This window comes from Nasonia vitripennis (genome assembly GCF_009193385.2).
Source record: "Nasonia vitripennis strain AsymCx chromosome 1 unlocalized genomic scaffold, Nvit_psr_1.1 chr1_random0006, whole genome shotgun sequence".
Lineage (NCBI taxonomy): Eukaryota > Metazoa > Arthropoda > Insecta > Hymenoptera > Pteromalidae > Nasonia > Nasonia vitripennis.
In genome coordinates, this window is record NW_022279593.1 from 138542 (window position 1) to 160593 (window position 22052).

Genomic DNA, 22052 nt, shown 5'->3' on the forward strand with positions numbered 1-22052 from the left:
GGCATTAGAAGCTGCAGTGTATCTGTACAACCTGACGTCCCATAAGTCAATCGACTTTAGGTCACCTTTATTAATGATCAACCCAGAGTCAAAAATATACATGAATCAGATAAGAAGATTTAGATGCGTGGCATTTACCAAGGACAACAAGAAACCAAGTTCGACAAACTATCGAACAAAACAGTGTTAGTAGGATATACCGACACGGGCTGCCTGCTGTTGAACCCAGAAGACGGTAAAGTGTACGAAAGCCGAAATGTACAATTTATCGAAAGCAAGGTCTTCGGAGATGTCTATAAACTCGAAGATATAAAGAATTGGACAATAACAAATGACACCTTGAACAAGGAGACTTGGTTATTCGGATTCGAGGAGGAAAACTCGGTTCAATCCGAAGAAGTCGTGATAACGTCAAAGAAAAGAGGCAGGCCACGTAAAGAAAATCAAAAATCAACTGCGAAGTCAGCCCCAAAGGTAATACGAAGACCCATTACACGAAGGCAAACTCAAAGTAAAGAAGCGAGTTCAGAAGGTGCTCGGGATGAAATCGAAGACCTAAGCGTATATGAGCTCTATGCACTGCTGATATCTATCAACGGAGATCCAAAATCTTATCGAGAAGCTGTATTGTCATCAGATGCAGACAGATGGCAGGGAGCCATAAGCAAAGAAAGAAAAGCTTTTCAGAAGAACCGAGTATGCGAAGTAGTTGATAGAACGTGCAAGGATGGCAAGAAGTTGAACATTTTAGACTCGAGATGGGTCTTCAATCGTCATAAGAAGCTTCAAATATTCGAACCTCTACGATCTCTGTGAAACATACGCACCAGTATCACGACTTACACTTATAAGAACAGTCCTAGCTATAGCAAACAAACACGACTATATATTGTGGCAACTGGACTTTAAAGCAGCGTTTCTTCACAGCCCAATAAAGAAAGAAATATCAAGTGGCGCGGTAGTGCCACGAAGACGAGTTTGACAAGCAGACGAAGCTTTGGCGCCCGCGACACTATTTACTTCTATATTGGTATCCGAGATTTTACTTTTAAGAAAAACGATACTTTCCATAATTGTTTCTAAGTAATTTTTATATATTATTACATTCGTGTGCTAATCAGTGATTTTTAATAGAAGTTGTCAAAAAAAAAACGCTGTCATTTATATAATATAAATAATCTTGTATATGATTTGCTCAAATCATTATCTTTTTCTCCAGTGTGAAAGGACGGTGAAGTTAGCCGCCTCCAGTGTGAAAGGACAGTGAAATTAGCTGCGTATCAAAAATGATAGGGAATTGCTTTTCCACCTTTTTTACATATCCTCATATTCCTCATATCATTGCGGGGTTACATACAAAAAAATATTACTGCGGCGTTCTATTAAATTAAGAGTTTATATTATAGGTATAAAAATCATTCAAGAGCGGTGTCTAGGTGTACAAGGTTGCCGGTGACGAAATCTAGGTAGTTCGCCCCGTGGTTTTTGGTGTCTAGGTGTAAAAATCATTTGAACGCGGTGTCCAGGTGTACAGGGTGGCCGATGACGAGGTCTAGGTGGTTTGTACCGTGGTTTTTGGTGTCTAGGTGTAGCAATAATTCAAAAGGGGTGTATATCAGAACAATTGGTGATAAAAATGTTACAAAAAAGCTTTGGTCAAAGGGTTAAAGAGGCTTATATTTTATTTTTACGACGTCGAATATGAAATACTCAAAAAAATTTACAAAAAAAGGATTAAAATCTCTAAAAACTTAACTTTTGAAAAAGTAAAAGGTTAGGTGAGTTTGATATATTCCGCAACGAAATTACAGATAGAAAAGAATTGAGATCAATCAAACAAAGCCAAGTTTATCATATTTAATAGTAATGAAGAGAGGAGCAACTAACACTAGCAAACACCCCCGCTTCACCTTAGAATCAGTCGCTATCGCAAGGGATATGTCACTACGCAAAAAGGCACTGCGTGGGTCGGCTCCAGGGTTTTTAAAGCTTCGGTGCCGATGCAAGCAGTTATGAAATTTAGAAGATCGCGGTAGTCCAATCAGCATTCGCTACACCAAGGATTGACGCGTACGCTTTGCAGTCGTGGTTCGCGCGAGGAGTGCTGACACCAATGTCAGAGCACTCGCTCCGATTTTCGGCGCTCAGCGTGTGTTGCAATCAAGTTGCTTCGTCTCGATCGGTTGTAAATACATTGTCTGTGTGAGTGCATAGTTGCAGTCGCACAGGCGTTATACATATATTTAAATAAATATTGGAAGTGCCAAAGTATATATCGTCGCTCCGTACGAAGACTAGCACTGTTCAAATTTTCAAACGAAAACTAGTACAACTCACGATTTGCCGCGAAGAGTAGTACATTTCAGAAATGCCGCCAAGAGTAGCAGAACTCACGTATTTCCCGCGAAGACTAGCACAACTCGCAACTTATATTACTTAAAATGTGAGTATTTTACGTTTTTATTAAATTATTGGGTTAGTTAAGTTCATGAAAACCTTGGATAAAGACAGACAAACCTCAAAGTCTTAAAAAGTTTCAAAAATTTCTAAAAAAAGTGAACAATTTTAAAAAATGCATGTAAAAAATTATTGTATGTGTGAAAACAATTTTAAATTCAGTATGTAAATTGTAGGTTTTAAAAACTACTTTCAGAATATACTAGTCTGCTAACTCAATGTAGAGCTGATTAAGATTAAAAATGCATAAAGGTGGACAAAAATCTCCATTTATTGGAAGTTCTGCAGGTTTTGGACGCTATATTTGGCTCAAATTTTATTTTCCCGGTTCTAAAAAATTATTAAACTTATTTGATATATTTTACTAGCATTTTACATGATATTTATGCACATTTAATATATTTAGGGACCCGGAAACAATTTTTACATAGCAAAAATGCGAATAAATGTGAAAAACCGTTTTTTAAAAGTGGCAGGGTCGAGACCCGTTTTTGGGTATCTTTCACGGTTGATTTTCTAGTTTTTGGTCATACCAATACATTTGGGGGCTGGGAGCCGACCTAGCCGCTATTTAGGAACCAAGGGATACCCTAACCTGCTATGTTCCTCCTAGTAGACGATGTCCCGTCGTTCAGGGAGTAATCCTGGTACCTAGACATCATCTACAAGAAGTTATGATTTTTTTTCGGTATATTTGATTTATATGCGATGTTCCTCCTAGTAGACGATGTCTCGTCGTTCAGGGAGTAATCATGGTACCTAGACATCGTCTACAAGAAGTTATGATTTTTTTCGGTATATTTTATTAATATGCGAGGTTTCTCCTTGTAGTAGATGTCTCGCCGTTCAGGGAGTAATCATGGTACCTAGACATCGTCTACAAGAAGTTATGATTTTTTTCGGTATATTTTATTAATATGCGAGGTTTCTCCTTGTAGTAGACGTCTCGTCGTTCAGGGAGTCATCCTAGCACCCGGACATCGTCTACGAGATGTGACAGATATTTGACGGTAATTTCGATCAATCTCTGATGTACTCATTAATAGTTGACATCCTGTCATCGTGAGGGTCTTTTTGGACCCAAAGTATATATTTTATTTCAAACTATAATAATTCGTGATAAAGTTTGGATTGAAGTATTAATAAAACTGGCTCTCTGCGTATGACAGGGTTAAGACTGTCGTAATTATTAGATATATATGTTCTAATAAGAACACCCTTATTTTAATTTTTTTATTATACTAATTAATTGATTCATTATTCCATGTGCTATATTTTAAATAAACAATTGACGTAAAAAAATGGTAGTTTTACTGGTGAATTGTCTGTTTTGTTCACTAAATTTTAATGTGAAACACGTTTTTAAATAATGAAATATTATAAATTATATTATATTTTTCAATAAAATATGTTAATGAAATATTTAAGTATTTTAATATATATTAAACAATATGAATATGTTTTTTATATGCTATGCACTATCATTAGATATTCAAATCAAATAAATATAATAATGGATCTGTCGATTATATGTACTGTGATTATATATACTGTGTAAATGTTTTTTACTTTAAATATCATAATTTATAATTGGAAATGGTATAAAAAACAGTTGAAATATCACACTTGAATAATAATGATAAAATTTATGATCATAATAACACAGCCAGTATTATAACTATCATATGTAATACATTTTTTTATATCTTTATTAAGCAGTTATTATGAATGTTACACATAAAAATGACAATAGCAATAATTCAGCAAAAAAAAAAATAATTAACTCGTTATTATAGTATTCTAGGAATGAAGGCGCGCTTCGCGCGCTCTTGATTCTATCTCTGTCTAATAACACTGGTAGAAAATCTATTATAAGTGTTATGGCACACTAACGTCTGATAATATTTTATAAGCATGTAACGTGTTACTAAATCCCTCAAAACTATTTTTTAATAAATATATTAATAATGCTCAATGTCGTCATCATTGGTTTGAATAGTGAATTTGAAGAAAAGTTCAGTATAAGAGTCAGTGTGTTTGTCTATCATTACAATGCCATTTATTTGCATTATAAAAAAGCTATTCAACTGAAATTTTACATAGATTCTTACTATGCTACCTAGAAAACATGTAACCTACATGATTATGATTTAACTGTTTTCATTCATATTTTCACATCGTGGCCCATATGAATTTTTTAATTTAGCGTATCAAATTTTGCTTGTAGACAGTTACACATAAACTACCATCTCTAGCACATTGTATTTCTGGTTTCCAGTGTATTTTTACATGAAGAAAGTGATAAGTATTTTAGCTTTTTTGTCAAGGCATTAATTAGAATTTTGACTTTTAACAGTTGTGAGAGATTTTGAGACCGATACCTGTTTCTCCATTTTTGCATTTTTTCTCATTCGAAAACTAACAGGTCTAGAGAGCTCATATTTTGCGTATAGATTTCTTTTGTGATTGTGGAAAGATATTTAAAGTTGAATCAACGTTAACTGAAATACTTTTGTGTTCCACTACAACACCCATGATAATTATTTAGTCGTATAGCATGAGTTTGCATTCACATCATTGTTGGAGTCGAAATCAGAAGTTTTTCAGTTAATGTCGATTCAACTTTAAATATCTTCACAATCACACACTTCATCATCACAATCACAAAAGAAATCTATATGCAAAAAATGAGCCCTCTAGACCTGTTAGTTTTTAAATGAGAATAAATGCAAAAATGGAAAAAACAGGTATCGGTCTCAAAATCTCTCACAACTATTAAAAGTTAAAATTCTAATTACCTAAAACTTTGACAAAAAAGCCAAAACATTTATCACTTTCTCCATGTAAAAATATGCTAGAAACCAGAAATACAATGTGCTAGAGATAGTAGTTTCTGCGTAACTGGCTATAAGTAAAATTTGACCTGCTCAATTAAAAAATTAATACCTATTTTTTTTCGTTTTTTTTACTGTCTAATAAATCGTCATTGTGTTAATTAATAAACTTTTTACTTAGAAATAATTTAAAGTTATTTCTCGATGTCGCTCTTCATAAAGCAACATATAATTTACCACGACTAAATACTGGAGTTCATAAATAGATTCCAACTTTGTCAAAAGATTAACCTTTTATTAAAGATTAAAGTTTGATTAAAGTTTTATTTAAAGTCATAGTCAAACTTAATCTTATCGTAAATTGTCCTGTTATCATACGAAACGGTATTTCATTTAATGATGGACTTAGATTGATTCGTGGAAATAAGACGATTTTACCAGAATACTTACCAGTTATGATTTCTCCAACTCATAAATATTTTGTAATATTTTTAATATTAATGTTCCATTACAAAGACCGCCATCGATATCACAATTTCTTAAACAACTAACTATTGCCCCTTTTTCAAGATTAATTTATGTGATGGTAAACCATTTAGTGACAACGAATTCAGAAATTTAGTTGGTATTGCCTTTATAAGATTGTCATCATTTTCACTTTTAATTTTATCATCACTGTAAAAGACACACACAGACACACACACCCACACATACATATATATATATATACAGGGTGTTTCATTTTAATTCGACCACGACAAAAAACCATGGAAAAACTAATTTTAACATAAAATGACCTTAACAAAAGTTGAAGAGGGTAAAGGGGGCCATCGAATGACACAAACACCTATGACCTTGAACTCGATTTTCAAGGTCATTTGGGGGTAATTGTGATTTTTTTAAATAGGAACCTCTATTTTAGACTTTGGAATCGGATAGAGCGGAAAAAGTTACGTCGCAGAGGATATTTTAAGTTTGCCTTGGTGACCTTGAGAAGGTCAATTCAAGGTCAAATAACAAAAAATCTGCTAAACAGCTGTTTGTCTGGTTTTATTTTACTGATGTCGAAAGATGACCTTGACAAAAGTTGAACGGAGCAAAAGGGGCCATCTAATGACACCAACACCTTTGACCTTGAACTCGATTTTCAAGGTCATTTGAAGGTCAATGTATTTTTTTAACGGGAACCCCTATTTTTGACCTCGGAATACGGAGCAGCGGAAAAAATTACGTCGGAAATGACATTTCAAGTTTGACTTAGTGACCTTCTGAAGGTCAATTCAAGGTCAAATAAGAAGTATCAGCCTAAGATTGTTTTCCTTTCAATTTTTTCGTAGAATTATCATTTTGTTATTGTAATAAACATTAAGAGAATAATTGACTTAAAATGTAATTATGCTTTGCTGACTTTAAAGCCATTTTGTAAGGTCAAAAGTGCAAAAATGCAATATCAAATGTTATGTGAAGTCCATATTTATATCCTAACTTTAGCGTTACCCAGGAACAACGATGTGGACGTAATAGGATTGTATTCCCTTTGGGGTGCTTGATTAGAGTGAGTCCCCTTGCCTCTCACTTTTCGGGGTGCTTGATTAAAGTGAGTCCCCTTGCCTCTTACTTTTCGGGGTGCTTGATTAGAGTGAGTCCCCTTGCCTCTCACTTTTCGGGGTGCTTAATTAGAGTGAGTCCCCTTGCCTCTCACTTTTGCTCAAAATTCAACGCAGGTGCTCAAAGACACCACCATTTTGTTGGATACACAATTCAATTCGCTGCTGAAAATGTTCTACTGTTCTGAGTAATACAGCTCTTGGGATGTTTTCACAAGCGGTTTGAATTCTGTGGATCATATCTTCCCTTGTTGTAGTTTCATGTTCATAAACAACATCTTTCAAATACCCCCACAAATAGAAATCGGGTGATGTCATATCTGGAGATTTCGGTGGCCATCGAACACCCAAATCTCCACGTCCAGTGCGTCCAATCCACCTGTCACGGTAATTTTGATTAAGATATTGTCTAACTATTCGAGCATAGTGCGCAGGAGCTCCATCTAATTGAATCCACATTCTTGCTCTTGTGTATAAATCTACTTCTTCAAGAAGTACTGGAAGACGTTCTCTCAGGAACTGTAAAAAATTATGGCCATTTACATTTTCATCGAAAAAGTATGGGCCTACAAGGTATCCGTTAACAATTCCACACCAAACATCAAGACTCCAACGATTTTGGTTATCTATCTGCCTGTACCAATGCGGATTAACATTCGACCAATAATGACAGTTGTGTCGGTTAAGCTCTCCATTGCTTTTGAATTTTGCTTCATCAGAAAACATTACGTATTGAAAAGTGACGATCATTCGCAATCATTTGTCGTGCCCATTGGCAAAACTGTAGCCTTAACCTCATATCAGCAGGTGTGAGATCCTGAGTCAAAGTAATATGATATGGATGATAACGTTGACTTCTCAGTATTCTCCAAGCAGTAGCCATAGGTATACCACTTTGCCTTTGAATTTCACGGGTACTAACGTGGGGATTCAAATGAACCATTGCTAAAACGACCATTACACGAAGATCATCTTCGTTGTAATTACGAAGTTCTCTAACCCGTGAATGGTTGTATGACTTGGATGTCTTCTATCGGGATATCGAATTCGATACAAGGCTGCAGCTTGTCGATAATTACGTCTAGATTCACCAAGAATCAATAAAATATCAACCCTTTCAGCGGTTGGATAGTCAGCCATTGTTAAAAATTTATATAAATTATATAAAAAATTTTGTTTTTACCAAACTGAACAAATTAGATAGCTTTCGATGAGTAATAAATTTTAATAGAAAAAATAAAGGTCAATGAATGAAAAAGAGAAAATGTTAAACAAATGATATTTGATTAGTCAATAACTATTCAATAACTAGTAAACTATTGAATACTAAGTGTAAGTAACAATGAGTAGAGGATAAATTCATATGAAAAGAGATCTCTTATTAGAAAAATTGTCTATTTCAACAATGAGTCGCGGGAGAATTCAACATGAAAAATCATCTTTACAAAATAAATTATTTATTTCAACAATAAATTCAGGCAAAATTCGATGAGGAAAATTAGTAGCCAATTGTGTCCACGTCGTTCCTGAGTAACGCTAAAGATAGGATAAAAATTCGCTTACGAAAACATCCCAAGAACTGAATAGAATCCAAAAAAATGGTGGTGTCTTTGGGCACCTACATTCAAATCTGTACATAATAAAAGTGAGAGGCAAGGAGACTCACTCTAATCAAGCACCCCAAAGGGAACACAATCCTATTACGTACACGTCGTTGTTCGTGGGCAACACTAAAGTTAGGATATAAATATGGACTCCACATAACATTTGCATTTTTGCACTTTTGACCTTACAAAATGGCTTTGAAGTCAGCAAAGCATAATCACATTTTAAGTCAATTATTCTCTTAATGTTTATTACAATAACAAAATGATAATTCTACGAAAAAATTGAAAGGAAAACAATCTTAGGCTGATACTTCTTATTTGACCTTGAATTGACCTTCTCAAGGTCATTAAGGCAAACTTGAAATGTCATTTCCGACGTAATTTTTTCCGCTGCTCCGTATTCCGAGGTCAAAAATAAGGGTTCCCGTTAAAAAAATACATTGACCTTCAAATGACCTTGAAAATCGAGTTCAAGGTCAAAGGTGTTGGTGTCATTAGATGGCCCCTTTTGCTCCGTTCAACTTTTGTCAAGGTCATCTTTCGACATCAGTAAAATAAAACCAGACAAACAGCTGTTTAGCAGATTTTTTGTTATTTGACCTTGAATTGACCTTCTCAAGGTCACCAAAGCAAACTTAAAATATCCTTTGCGACGTAACTTTTTCCGCTCTATCCGATTCCAAGGTCTAAAATAGAGGTTCCTATTTAAAAAAAATCACAATTACCCTCAAATAACCTTGAAAATCGAGTTCAAGGTCATAGGTGTTTGTGTCATTCGATGGCCCCCTTTACCCCCTTCAACTTTTGTTAAGGTCATTTTTCGTTAAAATTAGTTTTTCCATGGATTTTTGTCGTGGTCGGATTAAAATGAAACACCCTATATATATAGGTGGTTCTCTGTCAAATCGAAGATCAAAAATTTTTTTCTTCTCCAACCCACGGTAAATATGTTCCAGAAACAGTTTCTAATGCACCTGAATTTTTTCAGATTTTTAAATTACATTTTACCAAAATGGTAGGGAGCCAAAGATGTCAATTTTGGCAATTTCTGAGTTTTCAGCACAAATTAATTAATTCATAGCTCCTCAGGGAAGCATTTTTCACTATAGACATGAATATCCTTTTTTTGTAAAATTTTCTTACCTTTTCAATGAAAATACTGTAACGGGGTGAATGCGACAAACGCGCATACACAAGCGCTGAGTGACAGTAGCAACTATGATGAGTCGCGAAGACAGAACAACAGATCCATCGGTCCTGCGGTGAACAAATGGGGGATTAATTTCACCAGGGTCTCGTCACAGAGCGTCGAGAACTTCCTGCAACGCATGGAAGGACGCAGAATGCTGGACGAGCTGTCCGATGCGCAGATGCTAGCGTCATTACAAGAAGTATTGACGGATAATGCGTACGAGTGGTTACAGAACCGGCTCTTCGAACAGGGAGAATGGTCTAGCTGGGACGATTTCTGCGAGTGCATCAAGCGATGGTACGGGCAGACGCAAGGTTACCAGCAGAAAATACTGAGCGAAGTAATTTCGAGGACGCAGGGGCCTGGCGAACGCGTGCGGGTGTACATGAATAACCTGCAAGGTATAATGCGGAGGATGGTTCCCCGACCAGACACTAGCCAGCAACTGGATCGCGCCTACCATAACATGCTGCCTAGTCTCAAACGCGGGCTCCAGCGGAAAGATTTCTCCACCATGGAGCAGTTGCTCGAGGCAGCAGTCGAAGTCGAGGCCGCTCTAGCATGCGAAGCCTCGTATCGAGCACCTCCGAAGCCCGGTGTAGCAATCGTCCCCGAATGCGCCTTTAAGGGCGAAACCGGACGGAGCAAACCGACACCCTGCCCTTATTGGTTGACGCCATAGGCAAGCTGTTCGACTCGAAGCTTGCAGCAATAGCGCAACCGGCGAAGCACGCCAACGCTGGAGGAGGCAGCAAGAAGTCAGCCCCTCAGCCAGGACGCTCCGGACCTAGGAAAGAGAGAGGCAAGTCTCCTAGTCTGAAGCGCAAAAGCCAGAAGTCTGGCGAGAGTTCCGGTCAATCGGACCATAGAGAGCAGAACAAGCCAATAGAATGCTTCAAATGCTGTGGAAAAGTTCACATGGCTCGAGAATGTCCCTTGGGTAAGGAAAACGGCAAAAAGGAGGAGTAGGCGAGGTTACTGCTCCTCTTGAACCGTCGCGCGAGGAGTCTTCCCGAGAGGAGAGGCACGTGATGTTGGGCGCCATGTAACGGGGTGAGACTTGACGTGAGAGGAGAAAATCACAAAAGGAGACGCCGAGACCGAGAATCGATCCGGCGCTCCCGAGATGTCTAGGCGCGCGTGCTACCACTTGAGTCAACGCGGCCCTATTTCGTCACTCTCTATCCTGCCTCGATTACCGGCGTGGCGAGGGACGTTGTTCCTCGTTACAATACCCTTAAAGTCGTGTGTATATATATATATATATCTTCCTATATTATATAGATGCATGTGTAAATTTATGTCAATAACCCCTCCGCGCCCCACCGCACCCCCTCCGCAGCCCCTCCGTAGCCCCTCCGCATTTTCACGTGAAATCGTTTCAAAATTTACGTTATTTTTGGAGCTCTTTGCCCCTCCGCGCCCCACCGCACCCCCTCCTCTGGCCCCTCCACACCCCCTCCGCAGGCCCCTCCGCATCCCCTCCGATGGCCCCTCTTAAATAAATTTTATTGATATTAAAATGATTATTATAAAACTTAGTCAAAAAGATTTCACAAATTTCCATTTTTTAGATAATGGTATAATGATGTGTTATAATCAAATCAAGTGGCGCGGGAGCGCCACGAAGGCGAGTTTGAGAAGCAGACGACGCCGCGGCGCCCGTGACACTATTTACTTCTATATTGGTCTCTCGAATTTTCAATTAAGGAAATAAATTATTTATCATTCATGTAACCAGCTAATTTTGATAAATGTTTATACTGGTATGCCAAACTATGATTTTAAACCAAAATATCAGCAATAAACCAGCTTTAACATAATAAACAAGTATGCAGGTGAACAAAAATGCTGAAATCACTTGCTTAATTTTTCTTCAGCCCAAAAAGTGGTAAGACCGTTAAGTTAGCTGCGTGCAGTTTGACCGAGTGGTTAGACTGTGAAGTTGGCCGCACAAGCTATTGAGCCTACATTGTCTGCTCCTCTGCTTGAATTATAAATGTGTGCTCCGTAGTATTCGGTGTTTTGGTGTAAAAATCTTTCAAGGAAGGTGTCTAGATAAATAGGGTAGCTGATGACGACGTCTAGGTGGTGCGCTCCGTGATTTTTGGTGTTTAGATAAATAAATCATACGAGGACGGCATCTAGGTGTACAGGGCGGTCGATGGCGAGGTCTAGGTAGTTCGCACCGTGGTTTTTGGTGTCTAGGTGTTGAAATAATTCGAGGGCGGTACCTAGGTGTACAGGGTGGCCGATGACGAGGTCTAGGTAGTTCGCTCCGTGGCTTTTGGTGTTGAAATAATTCGAGGGCGGTGTCTACGTGTACAGGGTGGCCGATGACGAGTTCTAGGTAGTTCGCTCCGTGGTTTTTGGTGTCTAGGTGTAAAAATCATTTGAACGCGGTGTCCAGGTGTACAGGGTGGCCGATGACGAGGTCTAGGTCGTGCGCTCCGTGGCTTTTGGTGTTGAAATAATTCGAGGGCGGTGTCTAGGTGTACAGGGTGGCCGATGACGAGGTCTAGGTAGTTTGCTCCGTGGTTTTTGGTGTCTAGGTGTAAAAATCACTTGAACGCGGTGTCCAGGTGTACAGGGTGGCCGATGACGAGGTCTAGGTCGTGCGCTTCGTGGTTTTTGGTGTCTAGGTAAATAAATCATACGATGACGGCGTCTAGGTGTACAGGGTGTCCGATAACGAGGTCTGGATAGTTCGCGCCGTGGGTTTTGGTGTCTTGGCGTAGAAATAATTCAAGGGTGGTGTATATCAACAATCAGTGATCTCATGTTAGTGATAAAAATGTTACAAAAAAGCTTTGATCTAAAGGTGCTAAATATGCTTATATTTTATTTCTACGACGTCGAATATGAAATACTCAAAAAATTTTACTAAAAAGGATTGAAATCTCTAAAAAAAATAACTTTTAAAAAAGTAAAAAGTTAGGCAAGTTTAATATATTTCGCAACAAAATTACAGATTGAAAAGTACTAAGATCAATCAAACAAAGTCAAGTTTATTATATTTAATCGTGATGAAGCAAGGAACAACTCTCAAGATAATTACTACGTAACTTGCCATGCCCGTTTCATTGTACTTATGGTGTTTGTATGACGTTCTAATACATAAAAGGAAATTTTAGTTGTTCACCAATAAACAAAATTAAACGGGCATGGCAAATTACGTAATACTTATCTTGAGAGTTGTTCCTTGCTTCATCACGATTAAATATAATAAACTTGACTTTGTTTGATTGATCTTAGTACTTTTCAATCTGTAATTTTGTTGCGAAATATATTAAACTTGCCTAACTTTTTACTTTTTTAAAAGTTATTTTTTTTAGAGATTTCAATCCTTTTTATTAAGAAGATCGACAAAATTTCCTTTATTGGAAAAATGGTATAACGATGGGTTAAAGTTTAAATTGAGAAGATAATAACGACAGATTTCCACACCACCCAAGAGGTACTGTCAGAAGCACATTATAACATGGATATACAATGTGTTTCAGGCGCGTTGATTTTTCTTAAATTATTATTTAAAAAATTCGCCAATTATTTTACGTAGTTATATGACATGATATAATTATATAAAATAAAGGCTACTATGAACAATAGTTTTATTTAGTAAATAAAATTATACTATTGATTTGGATATATATCAAGTTAGAAATTATCTATTGTTAACAGTTTGAATTTTTTATATAATAATTTAATAAAAAACCGTGGAATCATCGCCTAGAGCCATATAACCACGGGAGATACCAGTCCTCCTCCCCTAAGCTCCACCTAATACCATCCTCCATCCTGCAGAAACATATTTACTTAAAAAAAGTTTACAATCTTTCATTTTAATATTTTTAATTTATGCATTTAATCTAAATAATATCTTGTTAAAAATAATGGATATTAATCAATTTGTTATCAAATCAGTTTTGTATTTAAATTCAATTTTTCGCCTTTGAATTACGTAAAATATGATGTAATTAAGAAAAATTAACTTTTATTAATTTTTATCAGTTAATTAATTTTACGTATTCATATTGAAAAAAGAAATATAAATACGTAGTTAATTTGATAATAAATCTTGATTTTTTTCTATATTTTTGAACATGACGAAATCTCAATGGAAACTTTTTTTAAGTAAATATGTTAAATAATCATTTAATATTTATAAATTAATTAGACATTATTATATCATGTCCTATAATAATATGAAATTAATTCATTATTGTTATTAAACGATCATTTATGTTTCTGTTTTGTTCTGCATTGTGTATATTGATGATTCTTGTAAAATAATTTTAAAAAGAATTATGTATGCATACTAATTTGAATGTCTACAAAATGATTTTAAAATTCGAAATTGAAAAGCAGAAGTTAATATAAATACATGTCTTTTATTTGAAAAAAATCTAAAAAAAAATTGAATAATAATTTATTCTATGATCGAAAACCCTAAGAATTGACTAAACAGTTTTGAATCAAATATTTAAAATTTCATTCCAAACAATATTTTGTATTGATTCACCTGACTCATTCTGAATACGTATATTATCAGGATTTCGACATCGAGATAATGCAACATATAATTGACCATGCGAAAACAATGGTTGTTTCAAAAAACTTTCTATTGAATCAAAACTTTGGTCTTGTGATTTATTTATTGTTATGGCAAACGCTAATATGATTGGGAATTGTTTTCTAAAAAGAGTAAATGGAAACGAAGATGAATTTTCGGTGTTTAGTGTTATTCTCGGTATAAAAACTTTCTGTCTAATGTTTTCGCCTGTAATTATTTCTGCTTCAATGTTATACTCATATAATTTGGTAATCTTTAAACGAGTGCCATTACATAAACCATTTGTAATACTTAAATTTCTAATTAACATCACTATTGCATTTACTTTCAAATTAAGTTTATGTGGTGGAAGACCTTCTCTAATATTATTCAACATTTCAACTGGATAATTTAAATGAATATTTTCCTCTGTTTGATCTACTCCTTTATGTGTTGCACAATCTACACTATAAAATGTCATTGATTTGCCATGTAATAATTTTAGAACTTTGTTATTTAAAATTTTGATGTCTTCATTATGAGGAGCTAAGATCACGCTACTAACGGAAGCACCTAAATTAATATTTTTATAAATTTCATTGCAAACATCGGTAGTTTTCCATTTTTGAGGAATTTCAAATGTATCGACTTTACCTTCTCCTATTTCTAACAAAAAAGAGGAAAATTCTACATTATTCGAACGTATATTTTTATTGAGCTTCAAGATTTTAAAAAGAGGCCACAAAGTTGAATAATTAATTGTTTCTTCTATGATAGAGTTTCGGTATCCATGTTTAATTACTGGAAGAATTTGTCTGAAATCTCCTCCTAATACTATTAATTTTGCCGCAAAAGGAATATCGTTACGACATACATCTTGTAAAGTACGATTAATAATTTCTAAAGCTTTTTTAGGTATCATTGAAGCTTCATCCCAAATTATTAAATCTGCCTCTCTTGATCTTTTTTTGTCAGACTCTAATTTCAAAAAAGCACTTTCAATATTATTTAAATCTAAAGGCAATCTGAAGGTTCGATGATTTGTCAATCCCCTAGGTAACAAAATAGACGCGATACCAGTCCATGCCATTGATAAAACTTTTTTGTTTAATGACATGTAATAATAAATTAATGTTTTATATAAAAACGTTTTTCCCGAACCTCTAGCTCCATCAATAAAATAAATTTTGTGTTCATTGTCAACTAACTCTTCAAAAATTGCCTTTTGATCATCGGTCAATTGATCAAACATACATTTAAAGATATCGGCACTTTGTAACACATTATCTATACATGTTGCATCATCATTAATAATACTATTTGGTTCTGGTAAACTGAAATCTTTGCAAGATTTTTCTTCATTCTCTAATATAATTTGAATATGAGATAGAGCATTATTCTCTTTATTTGTCTTAAAATCTTCGGTGAAATAATTTTTAAATTTGTTCCAAATTGTATTACCCTGTATGTTTTCTGCTAAAATAAACCATGCAAAAAATGTACGTAATTGAAATGGTAACATGATGTGACAAGCTTCTTCAAAAATAATAAAAATATGTGAATCATCTTCTATTAAGCCCATTGCAAGTGCTGCGTCTTTATATGTTTGATACTCTATATCTTTATGATTTTTCAAATCTTCAAATGAAGTTGGACCTCTTGCTCGATTTAGTATTAATTTCAAAAAAAATCTCTCAGTATCTTTTGGTGATACGATATTAAGTCGAGCAATAGTATTGTATTGCGAAGAACGTGAACGTTTTATCCAAGATTTTGATTTTTTATTAAATCTATAATATTCAGGCAGTTCAACATATTTAAGTGTTTTTGCAAAATCATCAATTTTATTCAATTTAAACCATGCTGTTAAAGTAGTTTCTTTATTGTTTAAGGCTTGCAATTCTTTATTTTCTTCGTAAACTATACGTTGTTGATCTTTTGTATGGAGTCCTAAACGTTCTACAGCGGGTATTTTACCACAAAGAGGATATCCTTGTAGACGCTAAGCAGCTTTCATTGGGCTTAAATATCTACCATCTACATACTGAGTGAGTTCATCATGTACTATGGAAGTTTCTTCGCTAGAATTATTTGGATTTTCAATTTTTTTCATCTTACATAATGCTCTATCTCCACCTTTGTGAATATAATCGAATATGTATTTAATACTTTGAATTGATGCACAATATTCGACATTAATATGACATTTATACTTTTTCAATAAAAAGTCACTATAAGGAACAACCATTGTGTTGTCAACTGGATTAATTTTTCTAAATTTTTTAATTCGATAAGTATAGTTTTGTGAAATGTTATTTCTTCTTCGATGTTCAGGATAACCATTTTCTTTAAAAATGGTGATATCGCAGAATGGTTTTGGAAATTTTATTGTACAAATAGTCTTATTTTTGATGATGCAAGGAGATTTATCTGTATGTGGTCCAAGTAACATATGTTTAATTACTAATTTTTGTAAACCTTTATCTGAATTATCAGGAATTTCAGCAGAAATGTATTTGTCAATAGATTGAGGTGTCATGAGCTTGTTTTTTGGATGTAACTACAATATGAGCGTGTGGTAATTCTCTCTTTTGAAATTCTATTGTAAAGACATAAGCTATTACTTTTTATCATAAAGGTAACATTTTTAAATCATCTATTATAAAATATTTTGGTTATTAAGTAAAAAAAATGAATTTCTATTTGAATACCAAATTGATTTATTTACATTAATTTCAGAATATATCAGACAATAAAAACGAGAGTTAATATATGATTTCAAGATTAAATTCCATAAAAAATCTACTATCTAAATTGACTATCTACAGATGAACTGTCCTTTTTTAATTGTTTACAATACTTTTGTATAAATAAATATTTACATTTTTTATACTCAATTTATTATTTATCTATACAATATAATAAAAACCAAATTTTGGGGGTTGGCGAGCGAAGCGAGCAGGGGGGTACCCCCTAGTGTGTGTGTGTGTGTGTGTGTGTGTGTGTGTGTGTGTGTGTGTGTGTGTGTGTGTGTGTATATATATATATATATATATATATATATATATATATATATATATATATATATATATATAACGATACTCTGCCATTCTGGGACCCATACAGGAAATTTTGCAGTATAAAAAGGTATCTCCATGAATTTTTTGGTGGTCGTAGTCCGGATCGAACTCTTACTTTCACCAATATTAAGGTTTAAATGCCTTATAAGATAGGTATAACACACACACACACACACACACATATTTATATATATATATATATATATATATATATATATATATATATATATATATATATATATATATATATATATATATATATATATATATATATATATATATATATATATATATATATATATATATGTATATATACATATATATGTGACTTTAAGGGTATTTTTATTGAAAAGGTGAGAAAATTTTACAAAAAACGTATATCCATGTCTATAGTGAAAAATGCTTCCCTGAGGAGCTATGAATTAATTAATTTGTGCTGAAAACCCAAAAATTGCCAAAATTGACATCTTTGGCTCCCTACCATTTTTATAAAAAGTAATTTAAAAATCTGAAAAAATTCAGGTTCATTGGAAACTGTTTCTGGAACATATTTACCGTGAGTTGGAGAAGAAAAAAATTTTTGATCTTCGATTTGACAGAGAACCACCCATATATATATATATATATATATATATATATATATATATATATATATATACACATATATCTTCCTATATTATATCATCATTTTGGCAAGACTCCTCCCTACCACCCCCCATAGCCCCCTTAACCTGGCTCCTGACAAAATAACGTAAAATGCTTTCATTTTTATGTGATTTTTGAAAACTTTCTAAGCTCTTAGATTCCATGCCAAGAACTGGCCATTAAGTGGGTTACCGATTCAACCATGGCATTATAAAAATTAATTTAAATATTTAATAAGAGTACATACTGAAAAAAGTATTTCTATATCTTATCATATCGCATTACAAACTACATTAAAATGATAAAATATTATATTGACTGTAACGAGTAACAACGTCCCTCGCCACGCTGGTAATCGAGGCAGGATAGAGAGTGACGAAATAGGGCGGCGTTGGCTCAAGTGGTAGCACGCGCGCCTATAGAGATCTCGGGAGCGCCGGATTGATTCTCGATCCCGGCGTCTCCTTTTGTGATTTTCTCCTCTCACGTCAAGTCTCACCCTGTTACATGACATATTTTATACAAAAAAGAAATTTTCACATATATGATTCGCAAGCGAATCGAGCATTATTTGCTAGTCCTAAATAACTATTTTTGCTTCCTCCTAAGAGGAAGCTTTGCAATAGTAAAATTTTAAGTTTTGCTGAAACTTTGTAGAAACGCATTTGGAGGTGTTTGGAGTACGAATCATGCGTTTTTAGAAAATGTCCGTGCGGATGGCTGTGTGTGTGTGCCGTCATAATTCTGGAACCACACGATCAATTGTAAAAAAATTTGGCATGCATATATGTTTTCTGATTCTGAATTCGGACAATTTTTTCCATGATTCTGACCATTTATGGCTATATTATAGCCATTTTTGGTTTTTTGAAAAAATATTTTTGCTTTTTTTTATAATATGATCTATACAATATATTCAACAACAGTGTATCTAAAAGAGCATAATATTGCCTACTTTTTCCCGTAAGATTTTTTAGATTGACCGTTCCGTTCAATTTTTATGATAAAAAGGTATTAAAAAAATTAATATATTCAAAACTAAATCGTTAAACCTTTTGAAAGAATTTATGACAATAAAAAACAATAATATCTATTGGCTGTAAAAATTTTAAACCATTTTGATTATCAGTTTTGAAGCTAAAAATTAAATACTAAAAAAATGGGTTTTTTATTTCGCACGATTGCGGGAGTAAAAAGGCTTTAATTAAGTTGAAATCTTAGGAAATTATCGATCTTTTGATCACCTTGGCTAGGTTTTTTTGCAGATTATAAAACCGTTTCGTTTGAAAAATATCAGGATTCAAATTTTTGTCTCTCATCCTGTATACCCTGTATAACTGAAAATTACTATTTCTGTTAAACCTTATGACTCGCTAACGAAAGTTCAGAATGTTTTAAGACAATTCATGATTTTATGAGGTTATGAGGACTCTATGGTATTTAAAATATTGAGGTTTAAATTTTTTCATGAAAATTATATGATTTGATATGGTGATGGGTGCTCTTTATGTAAAATAATTATGATTGAAAGTATTTTAAAAATCATTAATATACTGTATATTTGAACAATATTTTATCTATTTAAACTATACATTTTGTTGGAGGAAGCTACGTGCCAAAGAATTGGCAGCGTTTTTTTTTCATTACAAAGACCGTCATCGATATCCAAATTTTTTAAGAAACTGACTATTACACAATTTTTTGAGAATAATTTGCGTGGTGGTAATCCGTTTAAAGTCAATGGATTTAGAAATTCTGTCAGTGTTAAGTCTATTTAATTGTTGTCATTTTCATTTTCAATTTTATCATCACTATAAAATAGAAAACTTTTACTTTCAATTTTTTAACTATATTTTCTTTAAATATAAATGTATTAGAATTTGATGGGGATATGATTACTTTGGTTTTTAGCAATAAATTATTCGGACCATTTTTTTTTTCAAAGAATTTATGTAATTTGTAACGTGGATTTTCCCGTCGGCGAGGAGCCGTGTAACTCCTCGCGGCGCTACCTGGTGTGGTTAGCGCTGGCGCAAGTTCGCCAGCGATATGCTCTGCTGTCGGATACGTCTCGGGCGTTAGCTGAGAGTGCAGCGTGCGTGAGTGCTGCTGGACTCGCGCTTATACACGGTGATGCTGTTGTTTATCGCGGCAGCCTTACGATATTTGACTAGCTCGCTATATCCTGGGCTCGACAAACACTCACGAGCATGCAGATAACGGCACTCAGAGAAATACAGTTGACAAATCGTATGTTTGTTCTCTGATTCTATTACACTGATTTTACTATGTGCTTTGCTCGCGCTGCGCCGGCACGCCTGCACGCGTTCTCGTCGCGTTGTTTGCATATTTATCGAGGACGTTTCGGTGGCACGAAACATCGCCGATATTCTGTATCGCACGAACGCACTTAGTTATAGCGAAAGACCGCTCACCCGCCTATTGTCGGATTATCCGGACGCTGAAGCTGGGTCCACCAAGTCCTGGAGCGGCGTCCCTCTCCAACTCGGGTGGATGACGGAAAAGAACCCGGGAACTCTCACCTCGCGAGTCTTAGGCTGCTGCTGTCCTCTGCGTCGTCGCCGGAAGGTCGTTCGCCAAGGTCGGATTTCTCCTGCTTCGTAGGCACACGAAAACATAATAATATTTCAGCTTTTTGGAATATGCGATCGATTTATCGTGCATCGAATAATGATAAAGAAAAAGAGAGAAAGATAATATTACTGAGGCGGCCTATGTGTGCGTATTTCACTTATCTTGTGTCTTATTCTGCTTCTGACCTGCTCTGGTACCAGCACATCCTCTCAGTGGGGCGTTGACTTAGTTTCCAAAGCGAATAGATCTCGAGTATGAATGGGTGCGTCAGCAGTCAGGAGTTGAGAGTTAAAAGTATGCACTCGCGACTTAATTCTTATTCGGGTATATTCAAGAATAGACAAAATCGGATAATTACTTGCTCGTGACTAACTGAAACATCTTAAATAATTGTGTTCTCTTTCAGAAATGATAAACGACAACTGTTAGTATTCTAAGTCCAACTGATTGAAAAAATTCTATGTTTTTACAACGATGATCGCGTTAGAATCTAAGTCTCGTAATATTGAAAATTATTAGAGTTTTGATAGTGATTTCAGCAGAAAAATTAAGATCTCGACGTGATGTTCTGGACCGGATTCAAGTAGAGTTACGCGCGGTTATGATTTTTATCGTAGAATTAGAAATATAAAATTCTCAGTTCCGACCGATCGAAAAATTTTTCCAAGTCCCGACACTTTTAATCGTGTGAGATTCTAAGTCCCGACAAAAGTTACGCTTGGAAAGTTCGACGCGACTTATTGGTCTGGATTTGGGCAGAGCGTTGCAATAATTTTTTAAGAGTGACTGCTTGTTTGGGTCTTATGCCCTGGGCCTTTTATACCCGATAGCACCCTCACCGTCATTCCCTTTGTGTTATGCATTAGTAGGTGTGGGATGGTGGTGCGGCCAATCAGAAGCTTAGATGCTGCATATTTCCTTATATGGTGCTCATTTATCTCTTTAGCTGCGTCTCTTGCTTGCTCTAGGCACCCTCACAGTCACCCTTGACGTGCGTGTATTAGTAGCTATGAGAGTTTACTTGCGTCTCTCTTACTTCCCTATGCAGAGTGTCGTCTCTGTTCTATTCGTTTGGCCACTGTCGTCGACTTCCAGATCTTATCTCTCTCTAGACACGTGCATGTGTACTATGACCTACTCTCGTTTTCAAGTCTTTTGTTATATACGTGCCATGGGTCTGTGTGCGTCGTACACAAGCTGTCTGCACGCGAGGGGTGTGTATAATTCTTTGGGAGTGCGAAGGCAAATGCCTCCCACCACTGACTCTTACACACATGCTCCTCCTTCGCTGACTGTCGCCTTTCACTAATACTGTATGTGAATAATAACTACCGGCAGCATGGTTTGGCTGAGGACTGTCGCTTTTTCCCTGGCAGAGTACACATTTTGGTTCATTGCGACAGCTATTCGCCTTGTGACCCATGTTACCGCACTTGTAGCAGCAGTTGCTACGGTTTTGCGTTTCTGTGCACTTATTAGCAAT

At 35.2% G+C, this 22052-nt stretch overlaps 1 protein-coding gene across 6 annotated transcripts in view; it reads left to right on the forward strand.

The window, feature by feature from the left end:
- Window positions 1–22052, forward strand: part of Ndufs1 (NADH dehydrogenase (ubiquinone) Fe-S protein 1, 75kDa) — a 268993-nt gene that overhangs the window by 36366 nt on the left and 210575 nt on the right.